This window comes from Macaca nemestrina, chromosome 17 (genome assembly GCF_043159975.1).
Source record: "Macaca nemestrina isolate mMacNem1 chromosome 17, mMacNem.hap1, whole genome shotgun sequence".
Taxonomy (NCBI): domain Eukaryota; kingdom Metazoa; phylum Chordata; class Mammalia; order Primates; family Cercopithecidae; genus Macaca; species Macaca nemestrina.
Genome location: NC_092141.1, coordinates 45,295,772 through 45,309,894, shown reverse-complemented (window position 1 = coordinate 45,309,894; position 14,123 = coordinate 45,295,772). Strand labels below are relative to the sequence as shown.

The following is a 14,123-nucleotide window of genomic DNA, read 5'->3' as shown; positions in this document are numbered from 1 at the left end:
CATATACTTGTAACTCAGAAAACCATGCTTTCACAAATTGAAATACAATAATATTAGCAATCATAGCATCCGTGAAACTGAAGAGAATAAACTGGCCAGATGCTGTCTCTTACACCCTAGAACCCAGGTTCTGGTCAAGGCTTCTCTTGGTTGTATGAACTCACCTCATGCACCTGTCATAAGGCTCAAAAGAGATACTGTAAACAAAGCGTCCTGTAAGCTGTATAAGCCTGTAGATATGTGGTTCATCTTAATCAAGGCACTTTAACGACTGACAGCTGCCCCCCCAGAATCTCTTTTCTTGATTCTTAAAATAAATAGCTTATATTTCCAAGTCCGGTTCAAAAGTGATATTCTTAGAAGCCTCCGCATCCCACCTGTCCATCAGGCGGAACGAATCCGTCTCCACTCTAGTATTATGCTCTCATAACTCTTGGCCCTTCACCAGTTCATTCAAGGGTATAAAGAGCAATTAAAATATGTCAGGCATCATGCTATGCACTGGAGAAAAAAATCTTAAATGTGTAAAGCTTACAAAGTTTTTCACACACATTATCTCATTTCATACTTTAAAAGTGCTTGATAAATCAATGAATAAAGGAGTAACAGACACTTGTTTGATTACTAAACTATCCATCAGGGTTAACACTGAAATAATCCTCCACAAAGTTTCCACAGGGGAAAGGGGAAAAATACATTATATTACACAAACGCATCTGGGGGGTGAAAATTCCTCCCTATGGCAGAGCATCTCCAACTCAAGTTTAACTGTGTAACAAAGGCACGTAGCAACTGAAGATGGATTTGACTTCACTATGGGACTAACAAGCTCTAAGTGAAGAACAATGAGTTCTGCATAAAAGCTCCTATGTAGATCATTCTGCTTGATAAAACTGGACATTATTACACAAATATTAAAAAAAACCTTAAACTAAAGGGCTTCTGCACAGCAAAAAAACTATCATCAGAATGAACAGGCAACCTACAGAATGGGAGAAAATGTTTGCAATCTATCCATCTGACAAAGATTTAATATCCAGAATCCTCAAGGAATTTAAACAAATTTACAAGAAAGAAAACCCCATCAAAAAGAGGGTGAAAGATATGAACAGACACTTCTCAAAAGAAGATATTTATGCGGTCAACAAACATATGAAATAAAGCTCATCATCACTGCTCATTAGAGAAATGCAAATCAAAACCACAATGAGATTCCATCTCATGCCAGTTAAAATGGCGATCATTAAAAAGTCAGGAAACGACAGATGCTGGAAAGGATGTGGAGATACAGGCATGCTTTTACACCGTTGGTGGGAGTGTAAATTAGTTCAATCATTGTGGAAGACAGTATGGCGATTCCTCACAGTGACCACTTTAAATCTTATTTTACATGTAATAAAACCATTTTCTATTTACATGGATCAAAGTCTCCTAAAGCAAACACTTACACCTCCATTTATTTCCCACTTTTGGCACAAAATTGGATTTTCATTGTAACTGTGGTGTGCTAAGTGCATGGTTAAGCCAGTGTCAGCGTCATCTTCCTGTAAATTACAGATGCCGTCTGTGAGCAGGTCTCTTGTGGACTCATGGATGTTGTATTTTGAAATCTGCTTTAGAGGATATTTTAAGACTTTTAGAACCAGAAATGCCATTAGACCCAGCAATCCCATTACTGGGTATATACCCAAAGGATTGTAAATCATTCTACTCTAAAGACACATGTACACATATGTTTACTGCAGCACTATTTACAACAGCAAAGACTTGGAACCAACCCAAATGCCCATCAAGGATAGACTGGATAAAGAAAACATGGCACATGTACCCCATGGAATACTAGGCAGCCATAAAAACGAATGAGTTCATGTCATTTTCAGGGACATGGATGATGCTGTAAACCATCATCTCGGCAAACTAACACAGGAACAGAAAACCAAACACCGCATGTTCTCACTCATGAGTGGGAGTTGAACAATGAGAACACATGGACACAGGGAGGGAAACATCACATACCAGGGCCTGTCAGGGGACGGCGGGCAAGGGGAGGGATAGCATTAGGACAAATACTTAATGCATGAAGGGCTTAAAACCTAGATGGCAGGTTGATAGGTACAGCAAACCACCATGGTACATGTATACCTGTGTAACAAACCTGCATGTTCTGCACATGTATCTCAGAACTTAAACTATAATTTTTAAAAATTTTAAAAATAAAAAAATAAAATAAAGTCTTGTTTCAGGATAATTTTAATTTGCGTTGCCACCTCTTTCAACATGGCAGACAATTGTACCATCTGAACCAAATGGAGCCTTGACATGAAATCTGAAAATACCCCATGAACGGAGTGATAGACACAAAGTGAAATAATCCAATGCTACCAGTTCTCATAAGCTCAAAATGCAATTCTCTACTGTACCAAAATCCCTGGTATAGGTGAGAGATACACTTCAAGATCTTTGCATATTCCAAAGTTTACGGCTATCGCTATGACACAGAGCTTCTTCTGTAAACTTCCCATGTTTCCACCGAAGAGCACTGTGTCTGGGGCTACTTTACTGTCACTAACTGCACAATGGTGTTTTCTCCTTGGTGTAATATTTCAAAACAAGACAGACAATATATATGTGTGTATGTGAATCATTCATGCTAGTTACCACATAAATAACAACAAGCAGCAAATATGAAGATAAAAGTAATGTTGAAGTATAAATGCTGCTGTCCAGATGGGTGAGGCTTACTCATCCGCCAAGCGATGTCCTCGGCCCAATACAGCGAGTTTTAATAGACAGGGACAGGTGACATTCGTCTATCTAGTCCTACATGCCATTTTGGCATTGAAGGTTTCCACAGGGCTGGAGTCACTTAGCTCTAGGTGCACAATTCTAATGTATGAGTATACTTTTCTATTCTAAATCCACAGTGGGCAAAATAGCTCAGTGTAATGTTAGAATTCGTCTACTACATACCAAGCACTGGAATAGGTAAACATTTTACATATATCCTCTCTAATCTTTGCAACATTCCCCAAAGTAAGGGTTATTTTACCCACTTAAAAGTCACTGGATGCCGGGCGCGGTGGCTCAAGCCTGTCTGTAATCCCAGCACTTTGGGAGGCTGAGGAGGGCGGATCGCGAGGTCAGGAGATCAAGATCACCCTGGCTAACACGGTGAAACTCCGTCTCTACTAAAAATACAAAAATGAATTAGCCAGGCATGATGGCGGGCGCCTGTAGTCCCAGCTACTCGGGAGCCTGAGGCAGGAGAATGGCGTGAACCCGAGGGGCGGAGCTTGCAGGGAGCCGAGATCGCGCGGCTGCACTCCAGCCCGGATGGCAGAGGGAGACTCCATCTCAAAAAGTAAAGACAAAATAAATAAAACTAACTGGAAAGTCAGAGGATTTATGTCCACTGCCCCCAAAATCTACAGCCCACACCGGGATATGAACCCAAATCTCTCTGGCTTCAAAACCCTGCCCTAATCATTTCACTATATCACCAATCCAAGGAAAAAGTTAAGGTATGTTAGTCAGATAAAAGTGGCAAATTAGACCGAGGGCGGTGGCTCACGCCTGTAATCCCACCACTTAGGAAGGCCGAGGCGGGCAGATCACGAGGTCAGGAGATGGAGACCATCCTAGCTAACATGGTGAAGCCCCAACTCTACTAAAAAAAAATACAAAAAATTAGTCAGCGTGGTGACACATACCTATAGTCCCAGCTACTCAGGAGGCTGAGTCAGAAGAATCACTTGAACCCGAGAGGCAGAGGTTGCAGTGAGCCGAGATCATGCCACTGCACTCCAGCCTGGGTGACACAGCGAGACTCCATCTCAAAAAAAAAAAAAAAAAAAAAAAAAAAAAAAGGGGGGGGCAAATTAATGGGAGGAAAATATTAAAAGTTAACCCTACAAACCAAGAAATCTATTTATGATTATGTTTTTTGTAGGAGACAGAGTCTTGCTATATTGTTCAGGCTAGTCTCAAAGTCCTGACCTCAAGCAATCCTCCCGACTCGGCCTCCTGAGTAGTGGGGAATACAGGCATTACAGGCATGAGCCAATGCCCCCAGCAAGAAGTCTATATGTTCTTATCATGCATGTGACTAAACAAAATTATACGTAAGAAACTGACAAATCGTGGTAATATTTTAAATATTATGACTACACTGAAACCCTGCCAGAGGTATTTTTAAAATGTCAAGCCTTTTTTTTTTTTTTTTTTTTTTTTTTTTCCCCAGACAGAGTCTCCCTCTGTTGCACAGGCTGGAGTGCAGTGGTGTGATATCTTGGCTCACTGCAACCTCTGACTCCCGGGTTCAAGCGATTCTCCTGCCTCAGCCTCCCAAGTAGCTGGGATTGCAGGTACGTGCCACCACACCTGGCTAATTTTTGTATTTTTAATAGAGATGGGGTTTCACTGTGTTGGTAAGGCTGGTCTCGAACTCCTGACCTCGTGATCTGCCCACCTCGGCATCCCCAAGTGCTGAGATTACAGGCGTGAGCCACCGCACCCGTCCAAAATGTCAAGGATTTTTACGCTGATGTGCTTAATGTGCCCAATCTGTAATTCTAGTTGTGATCAATGACATGCCCATAAATCAGAGGGTACTTCTATGAAACAATCACAGCCTGCAAGTATGGATAAAACGCCTCAGCTTTACCTTTTAGATGGTTCTAGACAGTTTCAGAATTCGTGCCTCTTTCTTCAACTCTCTCATTAATTTTATTACCCTTGGCAGTAAAATAATCTTACCAATTGCTTTCCCTATGAAATTGTGAATGCAAATTCCCATTTCTCTTTGCTAGGTCTTGTTAGCTGCCATCTCTGGGAAGGAGAGAGTGTTTTCATAGACAGGCATATCAAGGACAAATAATGGAGCTGAAATACAAGGGTGAATAGCAAATAAACTGCATCTTATGAAGTAATTCCAACTAATTTCTGCCTGGTGCACTGTTTAAAAGGATTCCTAGGCCACATCTGGAGGGACCTGGGAAAAAAAACAAAAGAGAAGTAAGGAAGGTAAATGGAGAACCAGTAAAGTGTTGTGCTACAGTAGCCTAGGGTTTCAGGAAAGAAGATTATAATATCAAGTCAGGCAGAGCAGCAGACAAACAGCACGAAGAAAAATGACGGTGAGACTTGGCATGCAGGAGATCACTCATGTGCCTATTGACAAGTTCAGTAGTGTTGTGAGGGAAGAAGTCAATGGGCTAAAGCGGAAGTGAGTGCTGACACAGAGACAGCAGGTGTAAACCAGAGACAGAGCCAGCGTACCGGATGGCTGAAGTCAAATACTTACGTAGCAAATGGGGATAGAGACAAGCGTCCGATGGATGTATTGGCCTTCTCAGGACAAATATTCCATCCCCTAAAAACCATAGGAAAGGGGTGAAGAAGGATACTCCTATAGGTCAATTTATGGAAGAGAGCAAAACCTTAACATTCTCAATGAAGTAGGAGCTAAGAACCTCAGTATCAGGTGAAGAGACAGGAAGGTCAAGATGGGGAAGGAGATTGGGTAAAGATGTTGAAGAGAATGAGAGAACTAAACAGGGTTGGGCAAGGAAAAGGCATCAGGCAAAGCTGAGTACTTAGATGAGTTTGAAAAGATTTAGTAGTTACTTTAAAACAGGGTTCATCTGTATGACTAGTTGCTTTTTCTTTAGCCTTCAGATACAGAAGTAGAACAACAGACTGGATTGGGCTGGCATTTTACCAGGGTACAGCAGGAAGACGGGCACAGGAAAGGCCCAATGTTGGGAGGATTTCAGTTAATCTCCTGTGAGATCCAGGCGGGCTAGGGTAGCAGGGTAGGTTATAAGAAGAAAAATACAGACAAACTTGTGAGACTGCAGAGGCCTGGAAGGAGAAACTGTGTTGGGTGACAGTGAGATGCAGAAGATTTCTGAGGTGATACACCTGTAGATGAGAAGGTGGAGGTCCCAGCCCGGGTAAAGGGTGGCTGATCTACAGCTGGTGATGACCACTGGCATTAAAGGAATCCAGAAGAGACGAGGCTTTTTCTGTTTGTGTCAGTTATCTCCTTATTCTAGTTTCTCTTCACCCCTGAAAAACTCTGAAAGTTGTCAACTTAAGGTAAATTCAGAAGACCTATTTTATTCAAAATGATAAAATGCTTCTAGAGAAAAAGCATATTATGTCTGGTCAGATAATGCATGTATGACTTGGGACAAATCATAGCATTTCAGTGTTTGAGGTAATCTAGTCTGTCCTCTTTATTCCTTAACTCTCCATCTGTACAGACAGAAACAATATAATCAGTCACATATCTTGTATAAAATAAATATGAAGAGAGAAACAATGATAAAGGCAGAAGTTCTTGGGGTGAGGAGAAGAACTTTAAAATTAACTAGCTACGGCCGGGCGCGGTGGCTCAAGCCTGTAATCCCAGCACTTTGGGAGGCCGAGACGGGCGGATCACGAGGTCAGGAGATCGAGACCATCCTGGCTAACATGGTGAAACCCCGTCTCTACTAAAAAATACAAAAAACTAGCCGGGCGAGGTGGCGGGTGCCTGTAGTTCCAGCTACTCGGGAGGCTGAGACAGGAGAATGGCATGAACCCGGGAGGCGGAGCTTGCAGTGAGCTGAGATCCGGCCACTGCACTCCAGCTTGGGTGACAGAGCGAGACTCCATCTCAAAAAAAAAAAAAAAAAAAAATTAACTAGCTACTTCTTCAAGAAGAAAAATATCAGGGAGTACTGAAAGACAACAATTGTAGAAAGGAAGAGAAATTAATCGAAACAGCAACCAAAAACTTTCTAAAAATGTATCAACAGGCCCGTGAAAAACAAATAGCTGCAAGCTTGACACTAATTCAAAGTCAGTATTTTCTTCTGACTGAGACTCAGGGAAAGCAAGCCAAAAATGAAAGTTATCTTATTCACCTTGTAGGAAAAGAAATTTCTGTCTTCCATAACACAACCTGCTAAAACCTACAAACATCCATTTTCAGATAAAAAGAGTATTAAGGAGAACTGGTAAAAACAATTCATTACAAAGTTAATTATCTCTCTCTCTCCCTCTTTGTCTCTCTCTCTGTGTGTGTGTGTGTGTGTGTGTGTGTGTGTGTGTGTGTGTGTGTTAAAGTCTGGCATTCATTTACAATAATTGATCTACTCTTTTTCCAAGCCAAAATATGTACTTTTGGAACAAGTAAAAATTTACATTATCATGAAAGAAGATTTATGAAGAAGCATAAGCTTAAACATAGTTCTTGCCATAAACAGTCTGATCCTACTGCAAAATATCAAACTTGGAAATTTGGCAATATTATAGAAAAAACTGCGAATGAGTGTGTTTTTTGATCCTGCAATTCTAATTTAGGAACTTATCAAAATAATGATGGATACACACAAAGGCTTTACTGTGTATAATAATAAAAACAGAAAATAATACAAAAGGCCAGCATTAGGGAAGTGGTTACATAATTTATAGTTTCTCTGTATTATGCAATATATGCACCATATATATGTGTATATGTGTGTGTATATATATATATGCATATATATATACACATTTATGTTTTTTGAGACGGAGTCTCGCTCTGTCACCCAGGCTGGAGTGCAGTGGCCGGATCTCAGCTCACTGCAACCTCCACCTCGCAGGTTTACCCCATTGTCCTGCCTCAGCCTTCCCAGTAGCTGGGACTACAGGCACCCGCCACCTCGCCCGGCTAGTTTTTTGTATTTTTTAGTAGAGATGGGATTTCACCGTGTTAGCCAGGATGGTCTCGATCTCCTGACCTCGTGATCTGCCCGTTTCGGCCTCCCAAAGTGCTGGGATTACAGGTGTCAGCCACCGCGCCCGGCCGATCTGGATTTCTTGACTTCATGATCTTCCCCCTTGGCCTCCCAAAGTGCTGGGATTACAGGCATGAGCCACCGTGCCCGGCCACACCATATGTTTGAAAACAACAACAACAAAAATCAGATTACCTGGGAAAAGGCTTGCAGTCTACTGAAGAGTAAAAGACATTAGAGAATTTGTAGTAATGTGATTTAAATTTTTCTTTTTGTGTTGTTGAACTATCTATGCTTTTTAAAATGAGCACTACGACAAAAGCACATTTAGAGCTTTTGTTATTTCAAAAAAGTTATTTCAAAAAAATCTTCCCACTTCTTCCTCAAAGCACTTAGCAAATGAAATACAGTAACATTGAAAAACTAGTTTTTCACATTACTTTGTAACCATATTTTACTAATAATTTTAATATTATCTTGCTACCTAGCAAGTATTTTTAATTTCAAAAAAATTGACTACAAAAAGTATTTGGAGGCTGGGCTGGTGGCTCACGCCTGTAATCCCATCACTTTGGGATGCTGAGGTGGGTGGATCACAAGGTCAGTAGTTTAAGACCAGCCTTGATAATATGGTGAAACCCCATCTCTACCAAAAATACAAAAATTAGCTGGGTATGGTGGCAGGCGCCTGTAGTCCCAGCTACTCGGGAAGCTGAGGCAGGAGAATTGCTTGAACCTGGGAGGCGGAGGTTGCAGTAAGCCTATATCGCACCACTGCACTCCAACCTGGGCAACAGAGCAAGACTGTCTCCAAAAAAAAAAAAAAAAAACAAAAAGGAAAAAGAAAAAAATGTATTTGGAAGCTCGTGTACTCAATATTGAGAGCAATGACTAAGCCCTGGTTTTCACAATCAGCAACTCCTCTAATTCATCAGACGCTCTCATTCCATTCAGTTTCATCCTATCTCAGTTTCTCTCTGTATAGATTTGGCACACACAAACTTCTTCACAAGAATGTTGAAAGAAATGTATATAAAATATATAATATATGTAAAGTGTATATATTGGAAGTATATATATATTGAAGCTCTCATTCCATTCAGTTTCATCCTATCTCAGTTTCTCACTGTATAGGTTTGGCACACACAAACTTCTTCACAAGAATGTTGAAAGAAATGTATATAAAGTATATAATATATATAAAGAATATTGTATGTAAAATTGTCTGAGACTTTATACTTTGATCTAAGATGGAAAAATACCTTTTGATTTCTGTCTTCTCAGCATGTTTATAGCCTAAACAAATTATTAAAGATGTGTATACTTGAATTGCTTCATTCTCCTGTAAAATGAATGATATTCAACTCCTCAAGGATTTACTTTGAATAATTAAAGCAAAGGCAAAACTTTCTGCAAAATTCATACATAAGTTTTAATATGGGATGTGTTCTGAAGTCATGAAATAAATAATATTTGTGTGTATAATATAACTGGTAGACGCTTCTCAGCATCGAATCATTCTTGTCAAAGTCAACTACTGCATTTCTAACTGCGTCTTTTGAAGCAATAAATACAGAGATACTGATGCAACCTAATCTGTATTTTGTGCTACTAGAATATTCTATCCTCTAAATTACTGTGTTCCCCAAGAATAGATTAATATAATTTTGGATGCAACACAAAATTCTTTTCACAGTGGTCTTTGTCAAATACAAAGAGAACTACCAAAGCTATGAATACCACAAACTAAACATGCTCTAGAAGAGACTGCCCCCATGTTTGAACCAATAACTTCCAACAGATTCAGAAAACTAGTTTCAACGCTAGGAGCACCCAGGCTTCTAAAAAGCTCTGGATCCTTCTGTGTTTTGATTTCAACAGCTTATATTTAAAGTGGTGACTTTTAAAGAAAAGTAAATTGAAAGGTATGTTAAGCCCGTAAGACATGACTAATTTATGACATTCAGTAGCAAATATCAACATAATTCCTAACACTTAACTCTCACGGATACAAGCTGCTCAAGTGCTTATAGGCTAAGTCCACAGAGATAAGTCATTTTCTGATCCTTAGTTTCTACAACAAAACACAAAGTCAAGAGCAAAGAAACCTGTACATTTCAGAGAAAAGTAGAAAAACAAAGAAACAGACTATGGTGGCTTATTTTTAAAAGTATATCTACTTCATCCAAGTATTTAAGTACTTTCTTCTGAAATCTTGAAAAATAAAACCTTTTTAGAATTTGATATATGACCTAATGTCTCTTTATATGGCTTCTTCATATATAAGTGGTAACAGGCCATTCAAACATAAGTCATTATCAGCATGATTTTTTAACTAATAACCTGTAGTATTGGACAAAAGCTTTAGAGCAAGACTTGCTAAGGAAAAGAGCACATTAAGGCAATAAAAAACACGTTAAGGTAACAATTAAGTGATTAGCACAGGATCTTTTCTCATTATGGTCGGAAGAGTTGCAATTCCTTTTCTATGGAAAAGAGTCATTAGGAGAATAGAATGAATTAGCATGGATAAAGCACTTACTATAATAAACATCATAAAATGTTTGTTACATAAGTAAACGAATAAACATGGAAAACCACATCATGCACATACATTCAATAATACCTACTTTTGAAGGTGGTCATGTTCTTTCAAAAATAGCTCAGTTCGTCTGTTGTTTACTCCAGACCCACTTTTATATGACCTGGGACAAAAGAGAACATTTATAAACATTTTTGGCAGAGGATACAAAATCTGAGGAACTGAGTGACCCCAGTGATCTTGAAAGTAGATGCATGGAGTCTCTTCATAGTTTTGAATGAACAACAAAAGTGCGTCATCCTTTCCCTTTCACCCCCAAAAATGATATCTAGTATAAACAGATAAGTATTAATGCCTCTCTATTTTAGGCCTAACAGTTTACTATGTTTTTCACAAAAATAACTCAACATTCAGAAACAAACAAACAAAATATCTTACTTTTACTTTCCTTTCCTTCTCTGCTATCTTCATTTTGTCCAAGCGGAAGTAAACTGTAGCACTGATTTAGTATGTAGCATATGAGGAGGGAAAGCCGTTGAAATGGAATGTTTTCCATAACAGTAATACATGTGGTCCACCAACGGAAACTTAAGGAAGCCAACAATTTTTTTTTTTTTTTGAGACAGGGTCTCTTTGTCACTTAGGCTAGAGTGCAGTGGCACAGTCTCAGCTCACTGCAGCCTTTTCAACCTCCCAGGTTCATGTGATCCTCCTGCCTCAGGCCCGCAAGTAGCTGGGAGTACAGGAGCACGCCACCATGCCCAGCTAATTTTTGTATTTTTGGTAGACATGGGGTTTCGCCATGTTCCCCAGTCTGGTCTCGAACTCCTGAGATCAAGCAATCTGCTCGCCTCGGCCTCCCAGAGTACTAGGATTACAGGTGTGAACCACCATGCCTGGCTCCAAATTTTTAAAATTCAAGTTAACTGTACGAATACTACAGTAAGACCAAAGAGAGTCATGCTGTTAAAATGGAAATACTGGCTGAGACGCAGGGCTACCGTGCAAAACACAGGAGAAAACACCACCGAGGAAGGCAGAATGATATAACCAAGAACACACTGGACTCGGGAGACTGATGACTTGGATTTAAATCTATACTCCATCCTTTCATAGCGGCTTCACCTTAGACAAGTGTGTCAATGTCTACATTTGTAAAATGAGACTGATTATTTCTATCTTAACGGAAAGATCATTATGGAGCCAAAAAAAAAAAAATACATGAAAAAATACTGTGTAAGTTACTACACACACACACCCACCCACACATGCACACACAATGTCAGGTATCATTACTATATCACATCTCACTAATCATATTCTGCCTTGGATCATACTAACTTGAGTACCTGCCTTACTTTCCTCCAGCACCTGGATTATAAACTCCTGCAGGGCCACGTTGGTCTTTACATTTCTACCTGCTACTGTGACTAACTCAGAGTTGGTCCTCAGGAGCTAGTTGAAGGAATGGATGAATATATCTTTTCTGCCCACTTCTCAAAAACCAAGTGATTACAGTGGGTTGCATTCTAGTGATTCCCACACATTGTGTGAGGGGTGCTCGGTGTCTGTACATTAAAGGCATCCCGTACACAGGTTCCAGTGTATTCCTCAAAATGTGTATGTAAATACACTGAACAGAAATTAAACAAAAGGCTTACATGTCCTGAAGGACTAGAAATCTGACAACTGTCTTACTATTGAAACTGTCACAACAAAATAAAGGATCTCTAGGAAAGTGTTTCTGAGAGTACACATAATGTACAGTTGATAATCGTGTATATCACAGTTTATGAAACTTATCACATAATCTCTCACCAGTGACACGATGACAGGTATCATTCGATGGCTCCAGATTGGAAAGTCTTCAGCTTCAATGAGATGCCCACGGGACTTAACACTGTCAGTAGTGTTCAGTTGTGAAAAAATTTCCCAAATTGTGTATCAAATGCTAGAATAGATCATTAAAGGAGAGGCGAAATGACTTCACCTTAAAAAATATTTAAAATGATAGATTGAGATCAGCATAAAAACATTGGGAGTCCTTAAATAATGTAACATTAAGGCTATGAGTTTCTATGTATTATTGTTGTAATACGTACAAATGTAATATACAATTGTTGGGACAAGGGAGGGGGCAGAGATAGTGGATAAACAGGAAGACAAACATGGAGAACTTCAGTAACTGATAATGCTATAATTTTAAAAATTTTATTTTCTTTAGCACATCTGCAGAGGATCATAAAAATAATGTTGTAATTCTTAGGGTGGGTGGTAAGAGATCAAAATACCGTGAAGATACCATTTAAACTGCACTTTGAACTAAGACAGGAAAGTCAAGGTTGGCAGCAGCCAATGGTAAAATAAGAGGAAGCATGAGATAAAAACAGAAAAGTAGATTAGGATGACGCTGTAGCAGCAATGCTCAAAGACAGTGAAATGGGAATTGGAAACTGTGAAATCGCCACCATGGTTCTGCCACTCAATTTGCAATTAACCGTGAACATATCCTAAAGCCAAATTTGAATAAATATTCTACAAAATAATATAAAGGGTAACTTACTCAATATCTTTTCATACTGATCCCATGAGATTCTGCCTTTCCCGTATTGCCATAAAGTTTGCTTGGGTTTTATGGAATCCACGTGTATAATCCTGTAATAAATCAACATCTAGTTTCAACATAAGCTAATTATTGGATTTTCATCTGACTGAACCAGTTACGTATTGTCTTTACACTGTAAATTTCTGTCAAGGAAAGTGCTATTTAAGAAATCAAATTAACCAAAGGTAAAAATAACTTTATAATTACTTTTCTGAAAACTGACCAACTTCTTCCAAATGAAAATAATTCAGTGTTAGGGAAACAGAGCCATTACATCACTATCCTTTGTACCTCCTAGTACTTTGTCTTATGAGGCAGAATTAGGAAGAAAAAATTCCCAAATAAAATAACTTCAAATAGCCTAGGAGAAAACTTGAGAGGCTCTTTCTACTTAATAGTGCACCTAATAGAGCTTATTTTCCAATTTCATCATTTTGGACTCTCCCCAAAAATTTGATTCCTAAACTAATCAAAAAAGAGCAAGAGAATCGTAAAGAACAAAATAATCTTTAAACATTTTCCTTTATTTTTGTACCATTGTATTTTTAAAAGATATTAAGGATATTAATTACTTTTTAAATACGCAGAGATGGCCGGATGCAGTGGCCCAGGCCTATAATCCCAGCACTTTGGGAGGCCGAGGTGCGTGGTCACTTGAGGTCAGGAGTTCAAGACCAGCCTGGCCAACATGGTGAAACCCCATCTCTACTGAAAATACAAAACTTAGCCGGGCATGTCAGTGGCTGTAATCCTGTGCCTCAGCCTCTTGAGTGACTGAGATTACAGGCGTGTGCCACCATGCCCAATTAATTTGTTTTGCAATTTTAGTAGAGACAGAGTTTCACCATGTTGGCCAAGCTGTTCTCAAGCTCTTGACCTCAGGTGATCCACCCGCCTTGGCCTCTTAAACTGCTGGGTTTACAGGTGTGAGCCACTGCGCACAGCTGAACCCACTTTCTGACTATGGCCACTGCATTGAGGGGGATATACTGGCGGTGTCATTATCACTGGGTAAACTAAGGCCAGGGAGCTAAGCCTATGGACTGGGACTGTTTCCACAGCTGCTTTCACGTAAGCTTTGGTGGCCTGCCCTCTCAGCAGGAAGGACAGAGATGGCTATTGCCATCTCTGAGATAAAGTTGACTTCACTTTAGAAAGTAGAGCACTTGATGTTTCACTTCTGGTTCCTAATTCTGGGTCTACAGGGAGA

At 39.6% G+C, this 14,123-nt stretch overlaps 1 long non-coding RNA gene across 2 annotated transcripts in view; it reads right to left on the bottom strand.

The window, feature by feature from the left end:
* Positions 1–10,859, bottom strand: part of LOC139359577 (uncharacterized) — a 43,634-nt gene extending 32,775 nt beyond the window's left edge. For both annotated transcript variants that reach the window (XR_011615653.1, XR_011615654.1), the window contains exons 1-2: positions 10,747–10,859; positions 10,397–10,471 (exon numbers count right to left, since the gene is read on the bottom strand). This is a non-coding gene — a long non-coding RNA (uncharacterized lncRNA). The remainder of the gene's footprint in view (positions 1–10,396; positions 10,472–10,746) is intronic.
* Positions 10,860–14,123: the final 3,264 nt, after the last annotated feature.